The sequence below is a fragment of the Coenobita brevimanus genome, chromosome 57, assembly GCF_032717465.1.
Source record: "Coenobita brevimanus isolate Jiangsu-jjx chromosome 57, ASM3271746v2, whole genome shotgun sequence".
NCBI classification, from domain to species: Eukaryota; Metazoa; Arthropoda; class Malacostraca; order Decapoda; family Coenobitidae; genus Coenobita; species Coenobita brevimanus.
The window spans coordinates 6,348,117-6,356,459 of record NC_137010.1 but is presented as its reverse complement, the minus strand read 5'-3'; positions in this window follow the sequence as shown (position 1 = coordinate 6,356,459).

Genomic DNA, 8,343 nt, shown 5'->3' with positions numbered 1-8,343 from the left:
CTCTCCACATGACCATACCACTCTCTTCGATTCTGGTGTCCAGAGACTTCCTCGCTCTTTCACGAATCACATTATAGTAATCCCTTTAAGACCTGGACACCCCAAGTCCTGGCCATTTTGGGCTTGGGTCTTAGGACACCAAAAATGCTCCCCCAAAAAATAAAAAGCCAACATGTTTTCATCCCTACTTTACACTTGCCATGCGGTGACGAACAGCTGTGTTTTGGTGCTGTTACTCTGGCGACCGTTATAGTTCCCCTGCATTCCTCCCCAGTTCCCACCTACCCACCATCGTGACTGCACGCTCGTTGCCATGGCTGCCCACAGCTTGTTTTGTGAATAAACTGCCATACCTCGCCACTAGACCATATGGGAATTTACAGTGTTGTGCAGGGTTTAGAAATTAGAATTCAGAGTGCAAAGGATTAAGTGCAGAGTGCAACACTGGCATATTGCAACTGGCGTGGCACAAATAAGAACAGGATGTGCAGTGTTAAATAATTATAATTCACAGTGCAAAGGATTACGTGCAGCACACCACTGGATTACTGTACAGGTATGTTTCAAGTGCACCTTCACCACTCTCAGAGCCATAGAGGAGGCAGGTTAATCTTCGTGATGGCCACGGATGTGTCATAAGTATCCTGTACACTGCTTAGTATTTTCCTTACTCACTTCTGATTTCTAGTTCTTTGGTTCCTTTTCATTTATTTCATGGTTTTGTCCCTTATTTGTGTGAATAGGGTTTTAAATAGGTGCTGTGCAGGTCCGGTAGGGAGTTAGGTGGCTTTCAAAGTTAGGTTGGGTTAGGGTCCATAAGTACCTGCCCAGGGAGCATTTTCCCAAGTCCCAGACAAACCCAAGTCCCGGACATGCCTTTGGCTCTGTTACGTTGGATCTTGAAGGGATTACTGTATTTTGTATCCTATCCACTCTGTACTCCACATACATTCCTCTGCAGTCCCATCTCCACTGCTATCACTCTTGACTTCATTTTCATGCCACACCATAGTGTCACATCCATATGTTAAAGCTGGCACAAACGCTCCTCCATGTATGCCCTAAGCAGCTAGCAATGCTCAAAACTTTGTTTCTTATCAGGCCCTTCATAGCACCAGCTACTTTCCTTATGTCACTCTACTTTCCATTTCCTTTGCACATTTTCCTCTCTTTTCTGTCAATGTGTCCAGGTATTTGAACTCTCTCACCAGTTCCAGTCTCTCTCCATTCACCGTAATATCACAATGGGAGTCACCTCTCTCGATAACCATAACTTTATTCTACATTTACTCTCAAGGCACGATGCTCACAGACATCAACAAAACTCTGCACTAGTCTACCAAGTTCTTGTCCAGTATTTGCAAGTACTGTATCTGCATCATCAGCATACAACAAATTTGAGATATTCCATCCATCACCATTCATTACCAGTGCCATCCCTCTCTCCGTTACTCATGTTTTTGCCTCTCATCACCCCATCCATATATATACTGAAACCATAACAGCAGTTTATAAGCAGGGTCCTCACTAAACTACTTGATGCTCTTTCAAGTGATGTTCTTCAGCAGTTAATAATATTTCTTTTCACTCGACATGAAACTCTTAGGAAGAGAGCTGAATTTTGTATCAACATTGGCATTTTAACTTATTCACTACAAAGAGGAAACACTGCTCATGACAGAGATATAGGCAAACAGGGAGGGAGGAAACTGAAGTCTGAGGACCTGGGTGAGGTGCAGTTAAGAGAGAGGGACAAAAGGAGATTATGGGAGAGTAAAGTGAGGTGAGGTGATGAGACAGCTGTCTACAATTTTATATAGTGGCAAATATATACTTTTTATAATTATACTGGTATTTATCAATGAAATGCTCACTGGAGTATCTCAGCATCATCATCATAGTAATTTCAGATTTCTTGCAATGTATTTTCTTTGCCATTTTTCATAAAACTGCAGCATTTTCACAGAAATAAACTGCTATATATAATACACTGCTAAATTGATAGCCCATGATTTCTATCTAGTTAAGACGTGAGCTTGTGATGATGACAGTGCTTAAGTCTGATGTTTATGATTTTGCCCTAAGATGAATTGTATTATTGATTTCATGAGTATGGGCCCTGGGGCTAAACTATTCAGTCAATACATATAATGCAGCAGTGACTAGTTGTGCATCCGTGAGTGGCACTACAGTATGTGAGCAGTGAACCTTAACCTTTCCTTGGATATATACATTTATGGGCCACACCTGGCTGGAGTGCCTTAACTCACTAGACTACCAGGTGTTCATTTGTCAGTTATAAAATTTCCACCCAGTGTAGTAAACAGTCACAGTAATAAAATAATCCTTCAGATTGCAGGTTTGTAGAAATTTGTTTCCAAAACATGACCAGTTTCTGTAAGCTGATGGCATCATGCTCATAGCATTATTATTCTGCACTCCAGTACATGTATACTTCTGTTTTTTATTGTTCACTCCAGTACATGTATATTTGTTTCAGTACGTTGTTCTTCACTTTCATTGTAACATTGTTCATAGCTCACATGCAGTACAAAGCTCATTACATCATATCATCATAACAGCCAGATATTAATATACTGTAATGTATTCTTTGTTTTGCTCTCATGCTGTCCACATAGGTCAAGGTGTGGATTTAAATCCCCAAACACCATAATTTCATCCTTATGAATGAAATTAGACCCTTTCATCGATTGGACTGGGGAGAGTGGAGCAACAAGAAAACAGCAAGTTCTGATTATACTGTATATATAAATTTTTTTTATGAATTATACAGAAAACATCCCCTTAAAGTTCCATTACTCTTTGTAAAGCTGATTGGCCAGTTTCTCCCAACTTATATTTCCAGTTATGTAGCAAAACTTGATTTTTTTCTTAACATCCCTGGCATTTAATGAGGACTGCCTGTATAGAAACAATGATCATTATACGATGTATTTCAGATCACAGACTGCTGGTATTTCCTCTTCTGATAACCAGTCACAGGCACTTGGCAGGTTCATTTTTGTTTATGGTTCTTGATTACCCATACCTAAGCTGCTGCACTTAAATGCTATACAGTAAATAGTGACATCGTCTTGATACGGAGAAGAAAACAGTGTAGAGACTGTATGAAGATGTGATATTGTAGCACCAGCATTGTTGTACTGGAAAGATGTGAGATATTGGTATGGCATAAGTTTTGAGAGCCAACAGTAAGAACAGAATAAATGGGATTAATGTAGAATATGTATGGTTTGCATAGGTTGGATAGGATTAGTCATCATCATCATCTGGACCTCCTTTCCCACCTTAGGGCAGGGTGAGGAGTAGTAATGTCCAGACAGCCCAAATTTGCCCAATCCAATGGGCCACGCTTCCATTCACTCACCATTCAAGCCCCCAGAATCTTGGCTCTATATGATACACCAAAAAACATTTACCACAGTCTGTAGCTTCACATACAAGTATCCAACAGAGTCAGTCCGGATGCTGTCACGTTAAAAAGGGGTGCCATATTCCTGATCGTACACTTTTCCTCGCAATATTCATCCAGCCAGCTTGATCTCTTGTCAGTCCCCTAGCCTCACCAACTTCCAAACCTCTCCTCCTCACACACTCATCCACCATATCCCTCCACCTTCTCCTTGGCCTACCACGCCTCGTTCCTCCTCCAAATTCGCTGAGATATACCTTTTTCACCACTCTATTGTTATCCATTCTTTCCACATGACCGTACCATCTCAGTACGTTTTCTTCGATTCTGATGTCCACAGATTTCCTCACTCTACATCTTTCACGAATCACACCGTTTTGTATCCTATCCACTCTCTTCTCCACATACCTTCCTCAGCAGTGCCATCTCCATTGCTATCACTGCTGACTTTTTGTTTTCATGCCATACCATAGTCTCGCATCCATATGTTAAAGTTGACACTAACACTTCTTCATGCAAGCACCAGGGATTAGAATAAAAGTTAATGAAATATGTATAGTTAGCAAAATGTTGATCAAATGCTAGGCAGAACGTGCTTAGAAGGTGCGGGCATAGATTAATGTGACGAGGATGGTAAAGAAGGAGTATATGAGTAAATTAAGGGTTGAAGATGTGGAAGGCCAGTAAGAAATTTGATATAGAAAATGAACATTTAAGTTGCAAGAAAGGGACAAAGAGGAGGCTAATGGTTTGATGTGGAATAGATATGTATGGTTAAAGTATATGAAGATGCACATGACAGTAATTGCACCCCTTTTTTAATGTGGCTATTGATGGAATGTTCTTGATTCCATATGTTGCTAGGACAACTTAGATTAGATGAAGTACACAGTGAGGAAGACTAGTGACTCAAACTGAGACTGTAAAGGCTTAAATGACAAAGTGTATGGCCGACTGGCTCTCTTTGTTGGTGTTGAATAACCCTGGTCTTTCTGCCAAAGCACACCCATCAACCACAGGCAAGCGACTGCCCCTACACAGCTGCCTTGTGCAGTGGACCGATTTTCTTCTGCAGCAGACAGCACTTTGCCATAGCAAGGCACAGGGAAAAATAAGGAGGCTTGGTTCCCATATGGATGCTGCATTTGTGTCTCCACTCAGTTAACATGCACCATAGTAGGCTCCACATCACCACCTTATTTGGTGCTTCATTTACTACAATAGTAGGATATAGGGTTAAGATGCATCGTTGATGAAATGCTTAACACGGCCTAATTTTAATTTTCAATATTATAGAGGTATAGAACCTGTGGACCTGATAATGAAGGTAATGATGGAGAGAGTCCTAGAAGGTATGTAAGGGAAGGGGTAAATACTGATGAGATGCAATGTGGGTTTATGCCATATGCTGAGTACTTTGTTTTTATTGATTTGAAGGCTTCTGACAATCCCTGGAGAGGTGAAGTGGACAATGAGAAAGTTTGGGATTGTGGAGAGGCTAGTTAGAGTGGTTATGGCTATGTGTGTGAGTGCTTGCACCTATGTGAAAGTGAATGGAGATTTAAGTGACGAGTTTTTCATTAATGGTTACGTGCATCAGGGATCTGTCTTGAGCCTCTTATTATTTGTCAGTGGTGCCTGAAGCTATCTTGCATGACTTCAGAAATGGACTCCCGTGGGAGATGCATGCCGATAACTTGGTATTGATTGCAGAGAATGAAAGGGAAGCAGAGGAAAAATTCTGGAAGTGGAGAGATGGAATGGGGCACAAGGGTTAGAGAGTAAATGCAGATAAAACAAAAGTGATTATATCTAGGGCTGGTGGTTGCACTGTCAAAGCAGAGGGTGTGTGGCGATGTGCAGTTTGCCACAAAGGTGTGGGAAGTATCATAACTCCATCTTGTACAGTGTTTGTGAAAAGTAGATGCATAAGAGATGTAGTGGTATTAAGTAGACTGCAAAATAATGTTGATTTCATGTGTTTTGTATGGTGGGGAACATGAAGAGATTGTCAGGTGTGAAAAGACTGATCTAGGTGGAGAATCTCTTGAGTGTATGGAGGAGTTTTGTTTTTTGGGAGACATGTTATGTACTAGAAGTGGGGCTGGAGCTAGCTCTGGGAGTGGTTGGAAGAAGTTGATGGAGCAGCTGTTGCTTCTTCTAACACTGAGAGGGCTCTCCCTCTCTGCTAAGGGGTCTTATGTGGCATATGTTAGGAGTGTGATGCTGTACGGTGGTGCAACCTGGGCAGTAAAGGAAATGGGTATTCATAAGCTCAGTCATACAGAAGTGATAATGATTAGATGAATGTGTAGTGTTTCCTTGAATTCAAGGCCTGGGAGGCTAGGATGCAGTTGAAGAGTTGAGAGGAAGGATGAAACTTATGTATATTGATGGTATGATGAAAAGGGTTAGATTGAGATGGTTTGGGCATGTTGAGAGGATGGAGGATGACAACTGGGTGTGGAAAGTAAGCAGTGTGAACATCGTGGGTAGGGTTGCAAGAGGCAGACCAAAAAAGACCTGGAATGAGGTCATAGAGTGTGGCCTCAGGGATAAGGGACTGAAGAGGGAGGCTAACAGAAATTGAGCAACATAGACAGTCGCAATTAGGTGACAAAGGGCAACACATGCAAGCATGCTGGATCCTTTACAAATGATATGATGAGCCAGTGAAAGTAATGGAATGCACTTTAGTGCAGCAACGGTGTAGAAGGAGGAGCCTTACCTCCTTAACGTTCCAAACAGCTGACTAGGAACGGTAATAATCTATCTATCTATCTATTGCCAGACTCCTCAATCCCGTTCGGGGTGGCCACAAACAAATCGCCTCCACGTCGCTCTGTCCCCCGCCATTTCACTGCCCCGCTCCCAACTCACACCCCCCTCTCTCATATACCTCTCCACCCCATCCCTCCATCTCATCCTTGGCCTTCCCCTCCCTCTCCCCCCCTCCACCTCACTCACATACACTCTCTTCGTCAGTCTTTCACCCTCCATCCTCTCCACATGGCCAAACCACCTCAGTGTATTCCTCCTAACGCTTCCTATCACATCCACATCCACACCACAACGCTCCTTTATATCCTCATTTGGCAGCCTGTCTCTCCATGTGACTCCACAGGCTTCTCTTAAATAACTCATTTCCACTGCTCTCACTCTTGACTTGTGTCCTTCCAGCAACGTCCAAGCTTCACTACCATAAGTTAGAGTTGGTATCACAATACTGTCATGTAGTAACTTTTTCACTTCCCTGCTTCTTATCACTGCTTTCAAGGAACCAGCAACCTTTCTTCCCTGCTGCACCCTTTCAAGCTCTTCACCCTCCAAACCTCCATCCTTACTCATCACACTACCCAAGTACTTAAATGTACTCACATTTTCCAATTCCTCACCATCCAATCTCGCTGTACATTCACTGACTTCACCTCTCTCAAAGACCATCATTTTACTCTTCCCTACATTCACCCTTAGATTCCGTTTCTTACACACTCTCCCAAACTCATCCACCAAGCCTTGCAGGTCTTCTTCGTCTTCACTCAACAACACAGTATCATCTGCATACAACAGTACAAGGAGTTTCCAAACACTACCCTCTCTCACCAGGGCCACTCCAACATCCACTACCCTACCTTGTATCTCTTTTATTACCCCATCCATGTACAAATTGAACAACCATGGAGACATGACACGTCCCTGTTTCAACCCAACCTTCAAAGAGAAAAATTCACTCGGTTCACCATCCACACGCACTGCAGCCTTAGCACCATCATACATACTCTTCACAGCATTCAACAACTTCCCATCTACTCCATAAGCATTCAACAACTTCCCATCTACTCCATATATTCTTAATACTTTCCACAATCCTTGTCTATCCACCCTGTCATATGCTTTCTCCAAATCCATGAAAGCCGCATACAACTTCTTTCCCTTCTCTAGAAACTTTTCCACTAAAGATCTAAGAATGAATATCTGATCTACACAACTTCTTCTCTTCCTAAAGTCTCCCTGTTCTTCTCCAACTAATTCCTCGGTTCTTTCTCTAACTCTGTCAATAAGTATCCTACCATACACTTTTCCTATTATACTAAGAAGACAGATGCCCCTATGATTACCACACACTTCTTTTTCCACTTTTCCTTCGTACAAGGGAATAGTTATACCTGACTTCCAATCCTCCGGGACTCTACCTTCCTCCCAGGCCAATCTACACATTTTCCACATCCATTCTACTACTATCTCTCCCCTATACTTCAGCATTTCACCACACACTCCATCAGTTCCTGGGGCTTTCCCCAATTTAACTTTCTTCATTGCTTCCACAACTTCTATCCTACTGATTTCTTCCTGTCTTCTCACCTCCCTCCTTCTCCCAGCCATTCCCCAGCCACTTATACTCGCATTACTTCCATCCTCTATGTTCAACAATTCCTTAAAGTGTTTTCTCCATCTGCTCACTTTTTCTCCCTTCTCTACAAGTAATCTACCATTTTTATCTTTCACTCCCCTGCTAACTTCACTTCCACCCTGTCTTACTGTTTTCACCTCTTTCCAGAACAGTTTCTTACAGTCCCTCCACTTTACACTCAAATTCCTTCCAAATTCCTCATCCGCTCTCTTCTTACTCTCTCTTACTAATCTTTTCACCTCTCTCTTCCTTTCTACATATAACTCTCTCTTCCACCTCTCAACTTCTTCCATGCCCCTATTTCTCATCCATTCATTGTATGCTTTCTTTTGTGCCACAGCCTGTCTCACCTCTTCATTCCACCACGCTGTTCCTTGCACACCCGTCTGTCTTTTCTTCATCCCACACACCACATCACATGCTGCACATATAATAATAACAGTAATAATCTATCTATCTATCTATATACCTAGGCTGCTTCCCCCAAGGAAAGGGAGGT